This window comes from Macaca nemestrina, chromosome 10 (assembly GCF_043159975.1).
Source record: "Macaca nemestrina isolate mMacNem1 chromosome 10, mMacNem.hap1, whole genome shotgun sequence".
In the NCBI taxonomy this organism is placed as follows: Eukaryota; Metazoa; Chordata; class Mammalia; order Primates; family Cercopithecidae; genus Macaca; species Macaca nemestrina.
The window spans coordinates 125,121,921-125,141,674 of record NC_092134.1 but is presented as its reverse complement, the minus strand read 5'-3'; the positions used below and the strand labels follow the sequence as shown (position 1 = coordinate 125,141,674).

General features: G+C 34.4%; 1 long non-coding RNA gene across 9 annotated transcripts in view; it reads left to right on the top strand.

Moving 5' to 3' along the window:
- The window catches only part of LOC105481494 (uncharacterized), a 113,222-nt gene that overhangs the window by 9,528 nt on the left and 83,940 nt on the right, over window positions 1-19,754 (top strand). For 6 of the 9 annotated variants that reach the window (XR_011609315.1, XR_011609314.1, XR_011609316.1 and 3 more), the window contains 3 exons: window positions 6,563-6,777; window positions 10,927-11,013; window positions 11,542-11,597. This is a non-coding gene — a long non-coding RNA (uncharacterized lncRNA). The remainder of the gene's footprint in view (window positions 1-6,562; window positions 6,778-10,926; window positions 11,014-11,541; window positions 11,598-19,754) is intronic. The other 3 variants (XR_986978.2, XR_986980.2, XR_986972.2) reach the window with 2 other exon arrangements.

Sequence of the window (19,754 nt, the reverse complement as noted above, 5' to 3'; positions counted from 1 at the left end):
ATACTTGGAACCTCTGGACTTATTCTCTTATTTTCTTATCTCACCTCTTATTTATTCCATCACTTCATCTTTTCTATTTATTATGAGAACTTAATCATGGTTTTCAGCTCTAACTTTTAAAAAGAAATTTTTTTACTTTATCTTGAATATACAAGAAATATACATGTTTATCTCTGGTTGTTTCTCTATTATGATATTCTGTTTTTATTTCATGTTTGAAAGAACTTTTAAAAAAATTGTAAATAGATATGTGTATATGCATTGTATGTACACAAATATATACATGTATTTTGTGTATACACACATATGAATGATATATACTTTATATGTTATATATCAATGGTGCTCAAATATTTTGGTCTTAAGAACCCAAATACCCAAAATTCTTAAGGATGTCAAAAAGCTTTTATTTATGTAGGTTATATACATTTATATTTAATATATTAGAAATTAATTATTAGAAATTAAAGCTGAGCAGTATGTAAAACATTTATTCATTTAAACATAATAACAAACCCATTACATGCTAGCATAAATATTACTTCTAAAATTTAACTATATTTTCTAACACAAAAAGAATATCATGAGAAGAGTAACTTTTTGAATATATACATTTTTTTAACATCTCTTGAATATCTGGCTTAACAGAAAAGGGCTGGATTCTCATAGCTATTTCTATATTCAATTTGTTGTGATATCACATATTGTATTGCCTCTGAAAAACTCCTCTATACACCCAGGAGAGTATGAGAGTAAATAAGAAAAGAATATCTTAGTATTATTATGAAAATAGTTTTGACCTTGCAGGCTCCCTGAAAGGGCCTCAGGGACTCCCTAGGATCTCTGGACCACACAGTTTAGGATCTGAAGCTGTTTGTACAAACACATGTGCGTGGACACTTGCCCTTCTAAAAAAGTTATCTAGTCTTCATTTTCTTTTGTTTTATTTTTTTTTCCATTTTTTTTTAAAAGGCTTTTGTTTGTTTTGTTTTGGTCTTTCTTTTTCATTAGAGACTTCTCAAATTTGGTAGCAGTTGCCTGACAGCCCACATTTAAGAATAAAATAGTAATCGAACACTGTGTTTAGAGAAAGAATTTTCAAGGAGTGAGTTCATTCGGGGGAAGTGATTCTCAATCCCATTTAAACATAATGCTCAATTTTTTTAAAAAAAAAAGGAAGGCAAATATTTTATAAATCTGTACTTATTACCCTGGGATGTAAATTATAGCATACTCTAACATATCAACACATATAATTTCACCAATAACAATATCACACCATAGTTGTAATGTAAAAAAGAAGTAAGCAGAAAGTGACTTACAATAAAATAATATGTATTTCAATTTGTAAATCATCAGGCATAACTACTTTACACTTTACTGTGGATATAATGAAATAGATGCTTGCATATACATGTAGAATCTCTGTGTGGGTGGCAGCTATAAATATAGACTGATATAGGTGTGCTGGTGCTTAATATTGACATCTTAAATATCATGAGTAGCATTGCTATTTTTTAAAAATAAATCCTACTGTGTATATTTATGGTCAATATGATGTTATGGGATACATACAGATGGCAAAATGATTCCTATAGTGAAACAATTTAACATATCCATTATCTCCCATAGTTAGCCATTTCTTTTTTTTTCTTTTTTGGCAAAGGCAGCTAAAACCTACTCATTTAGTATGAATCCCATATACACTACAATTTTATTACCTACATTCCACCATGTCGTACATTGGATCTTTAGACTTGTTCTTCCTGCATATTTGCTACTTACTTTACATCCTTTGACCTATATTTCCCTATTTCCTGCCCCTGACTTTGACCCTACTAACCACTGTTTTATTCTCTATTTCTGTATATTTGACCTTTTTTGTTTGTTTAGATTCTACACATAAATGAGATCACGGAGTATTTTTCTCTCCATGTCTGGTTTATTTTACTTAGCATAAATTGTCAATCTTGTTGTGACAAACAGCAGGATCGCCTCCTTTTTAAAGGCTGAATAATATTTCACTATATGAATAAACACCACAGTTTCTTTATTCATTTGCCTTTAGATATTCATTATGTTAAATGAAAACAACCTAGGTTGTTTTCATAGCTTGGCTATTGTGAATAATAATGCAATAAACATGGGAGTGCAAATATCTTTACAAAGTGGTGATTTCATTTCATTTGGGTATATACCCAGGAGAGACAATGTAGCATTGTTCGTGTGATATGATTTTATGAAATGGTGACAAACTCTTGGTTCAACTCAAAAACAAACAATACACAATCTTTCTTCAATTTAAAAATTGCAATCTTAAAAAATGTAGTCTATGTTAAAGATATGTCAACATATATATTTTATATGTCAAAATCTGTATGTTTATATGTAAAATGCAGTTAGCTCTTAGATTCATATAACTTATTTTTTCTTATTTTCTACATTATTGTCTACTTTGCTATCAGAAAGTCTTTAGAGATGGAATAACTCTTCGTTGTGGAAAAACTCTTCATTGTGAGGAGTTTTGTACATGAGAGAATGTCTAGCATCAGAGACTCCCACCTATTTAATGCAGCAGTGCTCCCCCAAACATCACGGCACCCTACCATTTCCAAATCACCACTCCCTCAAGAATCCCTGCTCTGGAGTAATCAGATCAAGAGTCTCAATGTTGTTTGGAGAACTTCAAAGATTGGTTCACCCGTCTGTTGTTGTTGTTGTTGTTGTTTTAATCAACCCCTCTCACTCTGACTACTTTTGGTTTTGGCCCTGAAACTCTCTGGTTCCATGTCTGGGGAGAATGGGGGATAACGGTGGGCTGACTGTCTGGGTAGAGATTAATGCTTGGGAGACTGGATACCTGCAAAGTAATTAGGACCTACTGAAGAGCCCAGCTGCTGCTTGTATAAACTCTCAACCAGTTCTCAGGCTACAAACCATTAGAACCCTTGGGTTTCGTTATACCTGATATTTTTCAACATTCTACAGGGAAACTGGGCTTGCTTCTCTCCACTCTCTTCTCTGTATATACATAGGTTTCAGCATTCTCTTGTCTACTTAGCCAGTTAGCACCCTTATGTTTACTTTTATATTCCAAAAATTCGTTGGCCCCTCTCATTTGCTATTGTCTTTTCCCTGAGCACCTCCTTAATGTTTTTAAGATTTTTATTAGTTTAGACTTTTGGAAGGTAGTGAAGTTTAAGGAACAGTGTCCAATCAACCATATTGAATTGGAAGTCCCAAGTATTAATTTTGTAATGAGAAAAATCAATACTGTTAAGGCTTAGCTGAGACAAAGCATTTATGAAAAAGGAAGCCTGAGGGAGTTATAAATTATTTCTCAGTATTTTCTGTACTTTAGCATCACAAAGCTGTATGTCTGAACCGCATCATCATAGTGTGTATCTAAAAGTGATAAAAAACAACAGCCCTCCATGGAATGAATGTCTCTGCATGTCCTAAAAACTGCTCTCATGGCACTAATTCCTTATCTTGATTATTGTTTACTTAATTTTTCTTTAACTCAGGGTCGAGAAAACTTTGTACTGGTAGTAAGAAACTTACAATTTTTCTTGTTTTACTTGTTTTTTGTTCTGGAGAAAGAATGTTTAAAGGTTAGTGTTAAATTCAGTTTCTATATCTTTAATAAATATGAATATTTCAAAATGGGAGTACGCCCTTTACTTTTACCCTTTATGTTTTGTAGACTTTCATCTTTATAAAAACACTTTGGTAGGTGACAATTCAAGTAAAAAAATACAAATAATATATAAGTAGAATTCTGAAATAGAATTCCATGTTAAAAGACAAGTAAACAGAATGTTTTTAAAGTTAAAAATATTCTCATTACACTTGCTAATTGTACATAAATGAGATACAATTAATTCTACTGATAATAGGGCATCTTGCTATTTGTTGAGTGATCTTTGTACTTTCACCTCCCTTAGCTTCTTTAATCATTCCCTGCTCAGGTTAGAGGTAAAATAGCTACAATTAATTCGGACCTCAGCAACTTCCTTCTTTTTTTGGGTGCAGTCTATGCTATACTCTGTCTCTGAATTTTGCACCCTACTTCCAGCTATTTAGATGCTTTGTGGAGTTAGTGGGAGGTATGTATGTTTTAACACTCTACATGACTCTAGTAGCAAATAGAGAAATAAAGTGTTTTTACATGTACGGTACACCATACTGGCTGAAAAATGTAGTAAAATGTAAGAAGAAAAAAATATAGTGGCACAAAAACTTTGTTGATCCTAAAATAAGTAGAATCATGGAATACCATAAATGCTCTTCCACTTAATGGATGATTTTTGGCAAGAAAGGTACTCACTCTTTAGTTCTTTTCTAGTTGATTTAGAAAGAAACACATGTGAAATTAGACATGTCTCGCACTCATATATCTTTATCTAAAATCAAGAAAATGTGGTTCCTTTATGAAGTACTTCATTACAGCAATAATGTACTTTGCTGTTTTACATACATTATTTTTTGATCTACATAGTGCCAATGCAATCTAGAATAACCTTTCAAATATTAGTCAATACATAATTTGGCCTATGTTATATGTGAAAAAATAAGGAATGTAATGCTTTTTATCAAATTGTCTATCATTAGAAACAAAAGAAAACAAAAGCGCTTGAATTGAATGAATGCATTTGAATTAAGTAAACTTTTGCTTTTGCAAGTAGAAATCTATGTCTCTTTAATGTTGTTCGTAACTTTCTGCTTTAGTCACTGAAGTTATAATAACCACATAATGCTACCCTTTAATCTTGTATCCTGCCTAAGACTTTAGGAAAAACTTTTATTTCTGGAAAAAGAAGTTATGAGACTGAAAGCATTATTAAAGCAGTTTTTTTCTTATGTTAACATTTTCCCAACTAATAAGGGTTCTCTCTTGTTACGATGTGAAAGTAACACACACGGGTATCAACGCACTTTCTCCAGAGCTATTTTACCCATGAGAGATCTCTCCAGTAAAACTGAAATCACCTCAATTATTCCAACACAAGAAGTGTAATGTGGTGAATTGATTTAAAAGTGAGGGAAGAGATGAAAAGCCAAATAGAAAATGGTAAGACCATCTACAGGTTAGGAACAGAAGCCACCACCAAGCATTAAAGGGAAGACATGCTGTTAGAGCCTAGGGACAAGGTTCACCTGCAACGGCTTCAACAGTGGGTTTGTCTGGCAGGAGCAGGAACCACTGAGATGCAGGTGCTGCTAGAGACACTTCTGGCAGAGAGAAAGGAGGAAAATCCTGCCTTCTCCTTTCCTTCTACTCACCACTATTCAGCCAAGGATGCTCATTGACCGAATTTAACTAGAAACCAGCTCATGTGGAATCCTGGGAAAAAAACCTGTAGATGCCAGCCTTCCCATGATGCAGAGTCCAGTGAGGGGACAGTGAGAAAGATCTTCCTAGGAGTTGGTCCAGGATCAGTACCAGCCATTCCTTCTACTACTGAGCATGGATTCTGATCTTTCTACCCACACTTGCATTTCATACAACTGTCATAATTTAGCATAAATGGGTCAATTAAAAAATGACTTACTGCCCTGTCATAAAGAGAAAGCTGCTGTCAACTTCTCCGAGGGAAATCAAAACTCATCCACTCTTTGACCCTCTAATAACATTCTTGTTGGACAGCCCAAATCTCTTGGCATCTCATGATTACTCTTTACAAAGGTCTACTAGGGGCCAGAAGTTGCTTCTAAGAAGAAGAGCATTTACAACAAAAGGAGGCTGTAACTTTAATCCAGAATCTTAGGAGTGTGCATTGTGATTCTCCTTTTGAGGCTTACCAGAGGATCCACTTAACATCTTTATTGAATGCCAAACGTTGAGCATTATTGGTATCTGCTAAATCATAAGGTTTACGTGGCAAGGCAGCTTGTATGCTTGAATCTGCTGGAGTGCTTTCTCCTACTCTGGGATCAATTTAAAAGTAGCAAAAGTAGAAATCTTATAGCTTATTTAATAAACGGATTAAGGATACAGACAAAAATGTGATGTGTATTGTTAAGAACCAGCAACACATCATACTTTATTCCCCTATGATCAAGTACATTTGATGCACTGGTTCTTTCAGAAATTTTATTTACCAACTCTAGATACTGGATTGTGATAGATTGCATTAGTATTCCCAATTCATCTCCCCTCTCTGTAGGCTTGTCCTTTGCCAAGTAGGTTTTGCAAATAAGATTATTTTTTATTTTTTTATTTTTATTTTTTATTGAGACAGATTCTTGCTCTGTCACCCAGGCTGGGGTGGAGTGGCACGATCTCAGCTCACTGCAGCCTCTGCCACCTGGGTTCAAGCAATTCTTGTGCCTCGGCCTCCCAAGTAGCTGAGATTACAGGCATGCACCACACCCAGCTAATTTTTGTATTTTTAGTAGAGATGGGATTTCGCCATGTTGGCCAGGCTAATCTCGAACTCCTGGCCTCAAGTGATCTGCCTGCCTCGGCCTCCCAAAGTGCAGAGATTACAGGCGTGAGTCACTGCACCGGCCAAGAGTGTACTTCTAAAGGAAGATCCTACTGCCTTTACTCTTTCAGGTCCTCCCCCAAAAAGTTCACTCTGCAAATCTTCAACACAGACTTTGTTTCTCTGGGAAGTCAATGTAAGACAGCTGGCATGAAGAGTTGTTTAAGGAAGAAAACCATAAAACAAGATGTTGGAGGTGGAGCACTGGAGAGAGATAGAACACATGCTGTAGCAGTGCAGTTGCTGGAAAAACATGGATGAGAAAACAGTGAAGGAGGACTCAATGGTGAGCAAAATGTCTCCAGATTTTGAGAGAGTGAAGGGAGCAGTAATTACAAGAACAATGGAATCAGAGGTCCTTTCTGAAGGTCAGTGAGATTTAGGGTCATTCAAAAAAGACAGCAAAGGTTGTGGATGACCATTTAGCAATTGAAGGAGAGGCATGGAAGTCAGAAGGCCTCCTTAGTGGTATATAAAGGTATTCATCTGAAACCGGAGTGCAGCAAGGTGAGGAAAAAGCTTGGGAATTAACTGTAACAGTGGCAGAGCTCCAAAGAAGGTTGAATTCTCAGCCCTGGAAAGTCTGCTAACTATGGTGGGGGAAGAGTGGGGTCTTGACAATTCACCCTTCTTTGATAATTGGCCCTGAGAATTGTGATTACAATATTTTAGTCAATGCAATCATAAACCTTGATTTTCAAGATCTCCCCAAACCATTGTGTTTTAGAAGTCGCTCACTGGTTCATATTAAAGGTCAACTTTCCCTTCAATCTACCTTGCTTGAGGCAGTTGCAGGGGACTCTACTTTGCAAGAAAATCAGTGCTTCCCATCTCAGGATCTACCTGCATTCACCTCCCTCCTTGGTTACCAGACCAATAAGTAGGGTTAAAGTACTGTATAATTCAGGTGAGAAAGTACTGGGATTATTAAGGGTAGAAAGGAACTTCAAAGGAGTTGTAGAACCTAATCAACATGTATTAGCAGAAGCTGGGAGAGCACATGGGCTGGATCCTGAGGATGCAAGATTGAGGAAGCATGGGCAGAAACAGTTAAACTGTATAGCATTGACTGGGTCACGTTGCTAGTCAGGGAGGAAACTGTTAGTGGAGCCCGGAAAAAATGAGGAGGGTATAAAAGGCAATATCAACTCTTGAAATCTGGTTGCAAAACATTTGTCAAAGCTATGGCCTAAGATAATCTAGAGCATAGAAAATGTACCTGATCTAAAGTAATGCAGGGGGACAATTTATCAAAGCTAAATGTTGAAAGCATGACTCTGGTCATACTGCAATTGATTAGTTATGATAAGAAATTGATGAGTTCAGAAGAGAAGGAGCTCGTTTTTAAGTATAATGTACAAGTCCTATAGAAAGACCAGAAATAGGAGGTTGAAAAATGAAATTGTTAACATCAATTTAAAAGTAAGGCCACTAAAATGCAGTCTTTAGGAAAAGGCCAATCTAGTGAGGCATGGCTTCAAGACAAAGGCCAAATCATGGGTGTGGCAATGAATTGGGAGAAAAAGGAATCTAAAAGTATACTTCAGATTAAAGAGCTGGTGTGATTAGAATGAGTGAAAACCAGAAGGACACAAGAGTTGGTTCACTCCTCATTGCCCTCATTATCAAATACAACCTTCTTAATATCACTTATAATGCGCATCATCAACTTGTCTAGCTTAGTTCTCTAGCTTCATCTCAGCATTTTTTCTTCAAACTTTATGTTCCAGATATACTGAACTACCTGAAATTTCCTGTGCCATTCTTTTTCCTTCATCTGAGCCTCTGCACTGACTTTGGACCATTATTTATCCATCTTCCATTTGCCCCCCCAACTTTCTTTAACACCATTTTTTTCAACTTTTTGATTCACAGTTTACACGGGTAAGTTTGTTACCTGGGTATATTGTATGATGCTGAGATCTGAGGTGATGATCCCATCACTTAGGTAGTGAGCATAGTACCCAATACTTTTTTAACCCTTGGCTTTCTCCCTACCTCCCACACATAGGCCCCCAGTTTCTATTGATACCATTTGTATGTCCATGAGTGCCTAGTGGTCCGCTCCCACTTACAAGTGAGAACATGAGGTATTTGGTTTTCTCTCTTTCTTTCTTTCTTTCTTTCTTTCTTTCTTTCTTTCTTTCTTTCTTTCTTTTTTTTTTTTTTGAGATGGAGTCTTGCTCTGTCACCCAGGCTGGAGTGCAGTGGCACGATCTCGGCTCACTGCAAGCTCCACCTCCCGGGTTCACGCCATTCTCCTGCCTCAGCTTCCCGAGTAGCTGGGACTCCAGGTGCCTGCTGCCATGCCCAGCTAATTTTTTGTATTTTTAGTAGAGATGGAATTTCACCGTGTTAGCCAGGATGGTCTCCATCTCCTGACCTCGTGATCTGCCCGCCTTGGCCTCCCAAAGTACTGGAATTACAGGCATGAGCCACCGCGCCTAGCCTTTGGTTTTCTGTTTCTACATTAATTCACTTAGGATAATGGCTTCCAGGTACATCCATGTTGTTGCCATGCACCCTTTCTTATGGTTGCATAGTATTCCATGGTTTATGTACACCACACTTTATTTATCCAATCTACTCTTGATGGGCCCCTAGGTTGATTCCATGTCTTTGTGATTGTGAAAAGTGCCACGATGAACACGTGAGTGAATGCATGTTTCTTTTGGTTTAGCACCATTTGTTATTGTCCTACACATATCTGCTTAAATCAGAGTGATGGCAAGTGGATTTCACAATCTATGACAAGTCTAATAAACTGGCCATGCCTTCCCAAAGGACTAAGCAAAGTAGGGTAAGAACAAGTCTAGGGTCTATTGGACTAGCAATGTCCAACAGTTTGGGAGAATGCTGGTATATATATCATGCATTGTCCAACTATTCTTGCCTACCCACTACTCCTTCTCATAATTTTCCCTGATGCTATCTTAAAAACTGTACTTTTCTTATGTGTTTGTGTACTATACTTTGCTTATTTCTATCATACTATTTGTGTTGCATTATATTTTCTGTTACCTTGTACATTGTCCCACTAGTCAGCATTTTACTTATAAAAAGATAGCATCTTGTATGTTGGTAAATCTCTAGTGTCTGACACAGTGCTTTGCACATAGAAGTCAGTACATGAAACGCTTGTTAACTTAAAAATAAGTTGCCAAATTTGAAGGACTTAAGAAATAATGAAGCTTGGTTGCTGGATGTGTTGTCTATATATAATAAATATCGTCTAGGTCAGGGGTCCCCACCCCCAAGCCATGGACCTGTACTGATGTGTGACCTGTTAGAAACTGGCTGCACAGCAGGAGGTGAGTGACGGGTGAGCAAGCATGATGGCCTGAGCTCCGCCTCCTGTCAGATCAGCTGCGGCATTATATTCTCATGGAAGCGCGAACGCTATTGTGAACTGTTCATGCTAGGGATCTAGGTTGCATGCTCCTTATGAGAATCTTAACTAGTGCCTGATGATCTGAGATGGAACAGTTTCATCCTGAAACCACGCCCCTGCCAATCCCCTCCATGGAAAAATTGTCTTCCACGAAACCAGTCCCTAGTGCACAAAAGGTTGGGGACGACTGACCTAGGTAATCAGAAAATTAGTTTATAGTCAACTTGTAGAGATCTAACATATGTAGAGTGTAAGCACCCAGGAATGGATCATTGGGTCTTTTTATGCCTCTAAATATATTTGCCTAGTGCCTTAAGAGCAGCAAGCTTAAGTAGCTTAGAGTTGTATTTTGGTACCATTTTCTCCAATTTATACAAAGGTAAGACCCTTAGAAGGTCAGTTCTGGTGCGGATCATATAGGTGATGCCATTCCGTGAGGGCTAAAAAAATGTCAGCTTTCCAACCACATATCCTCCCTTCTTTCTTCCTCTCTGCACTTACACCATAGCCCTAAATTAAAATATTTTGAACAAGTAACTAGCAATGATTTAGAAGTCATGATGCTATTTCCATTTTTTCCTTTTCTGATAAGCTGCAAAAAACCCATTAGCTTTATTAAATTAATTGAATTTAATTTATTATTATGAATAATTTAAACAAATTAAAAATTAAGTTCACAGTAAGGACTGGATTAGTTAAAAAAATTAGCTAGCTGACTTATTAATTGCCACCTTGATTTCTTTTTTTTTCTGTTTCTGCAATTTAAATTAAAGCCTCTTGAATCATTCTAATAGTTCTGTCGTGTTCTAGATACCAAAAATGTGTTCATGTAGACATCTTTGTTTTCACTCATTCATTCATTTAATGATAATTTTTGAATGCCTATCACAGTCCAACCACACTTCTAAGTGCTGGGATACAGAGATAAACAAAACAAAGTCTCTGCTTTCATGGAATTACATTCTAGAGGCAAGACATATGAAATAAATTAACAAATCTGTATTACAAGTGGTGAAATGACTTGAAAAATTCTATGATCTACAGAGTGATTGCAGATGTCTCAGAAGAGGCGATTTGAACACAGACATCACGAACATGAAGAAGTGAGAACCATGAAGGTAATTTAGCAAAGTAAGTTAGATATTAACTTTTAGTATTTTAACCTGAGTAATTTGATTAACTTGGGTTCATCCTATGAGGCCAATTAATAAAATGATGTTAGCATTGTTATTACATGGTGTCCGGCATTATAACATACACCAGGAAAACCATGAGTTTGCATAGACATTCATGTTTCTTATTAGAATGTTAATGACAAAGAAAGTCATACTTCAGTTATTAAATATTTAGCAGATATTTTTAAAATTCAACACATATTTGTTGAATTCTTGTGTGTGGAGAAGTATAAACATTGAATTAAAAGACAAAGAGAGTAAAGAAAATCCCTGATGTCAAGAAAGTAACAAAATGAACAGAAAGTCTGACACATGAATACAAATAATTATAAAAATAATATGAATAGATGGACAGAAAATGCTATGTGGATTTAAAGAAGAAAATAGGCACATTAAATAAAAAATAATAATAATAATCACAGTAATTGTGCTACTACTACTACTAACCTCTACAGATTATTCTATTTTTATTTGCTGTTGACAGATGAAAGAAGAATTGCCATTTGGCTAATGGACAAAAGTAATCCCTGACCTGTTGAGGTAGGTTGTCCATGGGTCTCTAGTACAATTAGGCCCTGCTATTTGCATTAAGATAGCCCAATAAAGAATCCAAAGTCTAGAGACTTTGTGACTGTCCACTTTGAAGTGATGGAGTAAGTATACAAACTGACTCTGTTTGAAACCAGAACAGAAACTCTATACTTTGGGAGGTAATTTTTGAAAAGCTTTGTATTTGATATAATAAAGAATATGAAAGGAGAAAAACCTAGACAAAGTTTTAGAAAAAAGGAGAAAAATCAAGCAGTAAGAGATGAGAAAGTATGAGGATTGCTTATAGATCCTAAAATGCCTTTGCTTGGTTTGAGTGAAGCAAGGAAGAGGTAGATAACATTGAGAAGCTTTGTAAAAATATTTTTTTAAACTCAATTTAATAAGCATTAGGGCAAGTCAATGCAAGATTTTGAGGTAGAGTTTTGACAAAACAGGAACTTTCTTTTGTGAAACTGTATTGTGAATAGGATAGATTAGTAAAAGAATATATTAAAGGCAAGATGATCAATAACAAATGCCATATTGGAGTAGAGCAGTATTTTTTTCTGACACAAAATTAGGGAATTTTATTTTGGCTTTGAGGAAAAGTATATTAGGAATGGGTGACAACTCTTAAATGTAAAAACAGATTGCCAACCTCTCTGTGTTCATTTTGTAATTTATGATCATATTGAAATGGCTTTTATTTTTAGTTTCATCCAAGTCTAAGAGTTAGACGGTTCCATTAGTTTAACTGCTAGGTGAAATCATTCTAAAATGTCCTTATCCAAGTCTCAAACTGTTAAATATTCCAGGTGTTTAAGAGCAAGCCTATGATAACTACACTTTTATCCTCCATGATTTCCAAAATACTGCTCTATGATTGCCTTCCCCATTCTCTTCCTTTTATATTCCTTTTGCAGGCTAAGAGAATCTTGTTTGTTTTCTTTATGGCTTTTACTTTTTGATTTGTTTTGTGCTTTCCAAATTTGGTTAATCCGAGCTCCATAATCCTTCACTCATTGTATTTGTCATCTTAACAATTTCAACACCATGAAAATCCCAATGCCATCTGGAAATGTGCAGATATTAATATTAGATAATGTTCTTCAATTTTAATGCCAGTTTCTGAGGTTACAACATCAATCCATCCATTTTTTGATCAACCATATTTATTGAGAGCCTATTATATTATCAACCACATTGAGGTACAAAGGTAAATAAAATGCCCATGGCAGAGAGTTACTGTGTAGAGGAGATAGACAAACATAAATTCCTGTAATATGCTATTAATATAAATGTTATGATTAGGAATGAACAAAATGCTGAGTGCATATAGGCATGGAAATGCCAGATTCTCCCAGGATATGCTAGCAAAGACTTTGCAGAGGAGGTGGCCTGATCTTAAAATATGAGGGTAAATTCATGAAGCAGAAGGGTAGAATAGGATACATGCTGGAGAAACAATGTGTAACTGTATAAAGGTGTTGGGACATAAAAAATAAAGGAGAATTTGGAAATGGTAAAAATTTCAGTGTGAATGCAACATGGAGATCCTGGAAAGGTTTGTCCTGGGGAGAAGTTGAAGAAGATATGGCTCGACTGAGGAGGTTACAGTTTGCTTGGATTTAATCCTTGCTAATGCAGAATTAATAGAAATTTCAATGGTAGAGTGATGTGATCATATTTTTTTAAAGGGAGATAACTTTGGAATCCATTTGGAAACTTAATTAAGTATAAGAGATTAGTGAAAGTATATCAATTAGGAAGCTATTGGAATATAAAAGATCATGAGGATCTTAAGGGAGACGGTTCAAGTGTGGGAGGGGAGAGGAAAAGAAAAAATACAAAGACAGAGTTTCATTACCACTTGAATACAGAGAGAACAAGAGAGCAAAATTTCTAGGCTGTTTCTGGAATTTTAATGTTGAAGGAGATGGTTTAGATGTTACTGCTTTAACCAACACAAAAGAGTGAGCATAGTGTATTATGAGTAGAAAAAGTGAACTTTCACTGGACACATTGTGTTTGAAAAGTTTGTATGAAGGAGACACATATAGGTAGTCAGAAATAAATAGCTCTAAGTTGGAGCTTGATAGAGATTTTAGAGCTATCAGCAAGCATCACGGTCAAAGCAGGAAAACTTGGTTGAGAGCACTGATGGAAAGCAGTATGTATATATTGTTAGCTTATATTATTTCCCATTTCATAATTAGTGCCAAACCTATGATTAAAATTCTTCCCTAATATCTAGTTGACTTTATTAAAAATTTTAACAACTAGTGATAATTTTAGTCAATAATTTTTAAGTGTAAATAAATAAATTCACTGGGTATCTTCATTTACAGACATGTTTCTTCAAAGATTTCTAAGGATTGTATATAATAACTTCCTCTTTCAGAACCATAATAGCTTCTGTGAATGAAGTTAACTGCTTATGTATTCAATTACAATACCCTTGATTTCCTAACTTTCCATTTTCAACAAATTTTTTAATATAAATATGAAACCTCCAGTTTGTAATTTGCGGTGTTCTCTGAAAATCTTTTTATTCATGGCTCAACAGGAAATGTATGTCTTTCAAAGTGTGTTTTTTTTTATATTAGTTTTTTACCTTACACTAATCCACACTTACAGTTTAACCCAGCTCCCCTTAGAGCAATGACACACACAATATAGTTGGCTTGAATAAAATGTTCTAACCCCAATACTGAACAAACTTTAACTAACAGAATTATGGGGGAGTTATAAATATCACTTTACCTTTATTTATGTCTTTCTCCAAGCAATTGATTGTCAATATAGTCAGTAATGCACTGATTAAGTACCATAGACTTGGGATATCTGACTCCACTACTTACTACTTAGGTAATCTGGAAATGTTAGTTATTCAGCCTCTCTCTGAGCATCAGTTTGTTACATGCAAATATGGATATTATGTGAGACACCCATATAAAACCATATTTTATTTAGAAGTTACTTTATTTGGTTATTTAGGAGTAAATGGATTTATTTCAAAGCCTTTTCTATATTTTTTCATATGGGTTTCTACAAAAACTCCACTGTGGGCTTGCTTAATGGTCCACCATATTGTCAGCTCTAGTAAATATCTCATATGTACCCGAAAGGAATATGTTTTCTGTCATTTGGGGGTTCAAGGTTTTTCATTTGTATCTTAGGTTTAATGAAATTTTTTTTTTATTATACTTTAAGTTCTAGGGTACATGTGCATGTAATTATGTTCTTTAGCCTTCTTTATTTTTTAAATTGAGATGAAAATCTTATAGCATACAATTAACCATTTAAAACTGTACAATGTAGTGGTATAATATTTAGTGTATTCACAATGTTGTACAGCCACCACCTTTTTCAATTTTAAAAATCCTTTATCACTCCAAAAAAAACACCCAGAACACATTAAGTTATTATTTACTATTCTACCTCCTTTCATTTCCTGGTAATGATTAATCTGCTTTCCATTATTATAAATTTGCCCATTCTGAATATTTCATAGGAACGGAATCCTAAAAAATATGACTTTTTGTGTCTGAACTCTTTCAATTCAAAGAATGTTTTAAATTTCATGCAAATAGTAGCATGTATCAGCACTTCATTCATTTTTTATGACTTAATAATATTTCATTATATGTATATACCCCAGTTTTTCCTTTCACTCATTAATATGCACTTGGCTATTATGAATATGCTGCCCAAAACATGTGTGTATAGTGTTGAACAAATAAGGAATGTCAATAAAGTGATAAATATTATAAAAGGGAACCAAGTAGATATTCCGGAGATAAAAAGTACAAGGGCTAAAAAATTCACTGGTATGGTTTAATGGCATATTTGAACAGGCAGAAAAAAGAATCAGTGAATGTGAAGATATGGCAAGTGAATTTATCCAGTTTTAAGAGTAGAAAGAAAAAATAAAAGAAAGAAAAATAAAGCCTAAGTGAACCGTGGAACACCATTGAGCGTACCAACATACGCGTCATGGGAGTTCCAGGAGAAGAAGATAGAAAGAAAGGATTAGAAAAAAGTGTTTGAAGAAATTATGGCTAAAATTTTCCTAATTTGATAACAGATGTATCTATCCATCAGTCCATCCAGGAATCTCAATAAACTCCAAGCAGGATAAATTCAAAGAGATTAACACTGAGAGACATTATAGTTAAATTGTCAAAGGTGCAAGACAAGGAGAAAATTTTGAAAGCAGCAGGAAAAAAGTAACTCACTTTTTTTTCTTCCTTCCTTCCTTCCTTCCTTCCTTCCTTCCTTCCTTCCTTCCTTCCTTCTTTCCTTCCTTTTTTTCTTTTTTGTCTTGCTCTGTTGCTCTGTAGCTCTGGCTGGAATACAATGGCATGATCTCAGCTCACTGCAATTTCCGTCTCCCAGGTTCAAGCAATTCACCTGACTCAACCTCCTGAGTAGCTGGTACCACAGGTGTGCACCACCATACCTGACTAATTTTTGCATTTTTAGTAGAGACAGGGCTTCACCATGTTGGCCAGGCTGGTCTCAAACTCTAGACCTCAAGTGATCTGCTCACCTCAGCCTTCCAAAATGCTGGGATTACAGGCATGAGCCACTGCACCTGGCCTCAGACATAACTCATTTTATACAAGGGAGCATCTATAAGATTTTCATCTGGTTTTTGTTTGTTTGGTTTTTATCTGAAATCATGGAAGCCAGAAGGCAGTGGGATGACATGTTTAAAATCCTGAAAGAAAAACAAATGTGTTAACCAAGAATTCTATATCTCCAAAACTATCTTTCAAGAATGAAAGATAAATTAAGACATAACCAGATATGCAAAGTCTAAAGGAGTTTGCTACAAATAGACTTGCCCTACAGAAATTGCTAAAGATCATCCCTCAAGATGAAATGAAGTGGCAGTCATTGCTTGAAGCCATGTGACAAAACAAAGAACATTGGTAAAAGTAACTACATTGGTAAACATGAAAACCAGCATTATTGTACTTATTGTATTTTGGTTTGTAATTTCTTTTTTTCAATATAATTTAAAAGTTAGATGCACAGAATAACAATTATAAATTTATATTAATGGGCACACAATGTTGAAAAATGTAATCTGTGAATATAGCAATATAAAGGGAGAGGTACCAAGATGTATAAGAGCAGAGACCTTTTGTACTATTTAAACTAAGCTTGCATTATTCAAAATAGATTTGTTATAAGTTGTTATAAGATGTAATTGTAATACTCAAGGTAACCAGTAAAGTAATAACCATAAAATATGCAGAAAAAAGGAGAACAAAACGTATACTGCAAAAATAAACCAGATACAAAAAGAAGACAGTCATGGAAGAATTGAGAAAAAATATAAGATATTCAGAAAAAATAGCTAAATGGCAGAAGTAAGTCCTTCTTTAGTAATTACTTTGAGTGTAAATCAACTAAAGTCTTCAATTAAAAGGTAGAATGTATTACAGAAAACAAGACCCATCTATATGCTGTCTACATATACATGCTATATATGTAGATAGAAAGACACAAAAAAGATGCATGTAAAAGGATAGACAAAGATATTTCATGCAAATAGCTACCAAAAGCAGTTTGGGTGGCCATATTATTAATGAACGAAATAGAATTTGAGTCAAAAATTTGCAAGAGATAGAGAAGGATATTATATATTGGTAAAAGTTCAGTACATCCATGAGATATAACATTACAAACATATACTCATCTAACAACAGACCTGTAAAATATATAAAACAAAAAATTGACAGAATTGGAAGAGGACAAAAAGAAATGGAAAGAAAACCAGTGTTCATAGATTAGAAGAATCATTATTGTTACAATGTCCACACTACCCAAAGTAATCTACAGATTCAATGCATTTTCTATCAAAATTCCAAGGGCAATATTTGCAGAAATAGCAAAAAAAAAAAAAAAAAAAAAAAAAAAAAAAAAAATTCCTAAAATTTGTATGGAACTCCAAAAACCCCCAAATAGCCAAAGTAATCTTAAACAAGAAGAGTAAAGCTAGAGGCATCACAATTCCTATTTTCAAACTATATTACAAAACTGTATTAATCAAAACAGTATGATAATGACATAAATAAAGAAACATAGACCAATGGAACATAAAACCACACATGTGATCAATCAATTTTCAACAGCAGCACCAAGAAACACAATGGGCCAAGGATAGTCTTTTCAATAAATGGTGTTGGGAAAATTGGATATCTAAATGCAAAATAAATAAATAAATAAATAAATCCAATCCTTATCTTTTACATATACAAAAATCAACTCAAAATGAATTAAAGACTTAAACATAAGACCTACAACCATACAATTTCTAGAAGAAAACAAAGTAGTATATTTCCATGATGTTGGTCCTGACAATGAGTTTTTGGATATGACACCAAAGACACAAGCAATAAAAGCAAAAATAAATAAGTGGGACTACATCAAACTAAACAGCTTCTTCACAGCCAAGGAAGCAATAATCAAAATAAAAAGACAACCAAGGAATGGGAGAAAATATTTGCAAACCAGCTTGCTGATAAAGGGTTAATATCTAAAATGTATAAGGAAACTGTCCCACTCAGTGGTAAAAATAATAGTAATAATAATGTTAACCTTACTAATCAATGGGCCAACGACCAAAATAGACACTTTTCCAAAGACTTACAAATGTCAAACAGGTATATTAAAAGGCATTCAACATCAGCAATCATCAGAATAACACAAATCAAAACCACAGTGTGATAGTCACTTATACTTGTTGGGAGGGCTATTATCAAAATATCAAAAGATAGCAAGTGTTGGCTAGGATGTGAAGAAAGGAGAATTCTTATACATTGTTGAATGTTATACATTCTTATACATTGTTGAATTCTTATACATTGTAAATTGGTATAGTCATTATGAAAAACAGTGAGATTTCTCAATGAATTAAAAATAGAACTATCATATGATTCAGCAATCCCACTTCTGAGTATATATCTGAAGGAAATAAAATTATTATCTCAAAGAGATATCTGCATGCCCGTGTTCATTCTAGCACTATTCACAATAGCCAGGATTTGGAAACAATTTAAGTGTCTACCAACAGATGAATAGATAAAGAAAACATACATACATATTATATATATAATGGACTGCTATTTATTTTTTAAAAAGAAAAATTCCATCATATCAAAAATTCCATATAAATGAACTTGGAAGACATCAAGCTAATTTAAATAAGCTAGACACAGAAAGATAAATGCTGCATGATGTCCCTTATATGTGGAACCTAAAAAAGGTGAACTCATGGGAACAGAGAGAAGAAAGGTGGTTGACAGGGCAGGGAAAATGGGGAGATGTTTGTCAAAAGCAATGACAATAGGAATAAGTTCTGGAGACAGAACTTATTATCTTATTATTTCAGAATGTGTATATAGATATAAACACATAGCATTATATTCCTTGAATATGTACAATTTTCATTTCTAAATTATATCTCAATAAAGCTGAAAAAAATGACAGGATTAAAAAGAGAAACACACAGTTCTGTAATAATAGTTGGATGCTTCAATAATTCATTTTAAATGACAAATAGAAAAACTAGACAGAAGTGGAATAAGAAACAGAAGACTTGAAAAACAGTATAAGGCAATTAGATCTAGTAGACATGTATAGAACAGTCTACCCAATAACAGCAGAATATACATTCTTTTCAAGTGGATATGGAACTTTCTCTAATATCAGCCATATCTTAGTCCACAAAATATCTCCTAATCTTTTTTAAAAAGTTTGAAATTAAACAAAATATAATTTACAACCACAATGGAAGAAACAACAGATCAATAAAGAATGAGAACTGGAAAATTCACAAATATGTGGAAATTAAACAGTACAGTCTACAACTACCAGTGAGTGCAAGAATAAATAACAAGGGAAATTAGAGAATTTCTTGAGACAAATGAAAATAGAAACACAACATAACAAAACTTATTGAATGCAGTGAAAGCAGAACTCAGAGAAAAATGCATAAACAACCTCATTAACAAAACCTCAAATCAATAACTTCACTCTGTACCTTAAGGAAGTAGAAAAGCCAGAGAAAATGAAATCCAAAGCTAACAGAAGGAAATAAAATGGTAAATCAGTAAAATAGAAGGTTGAAAAACAATAGAGGAAATAAACATA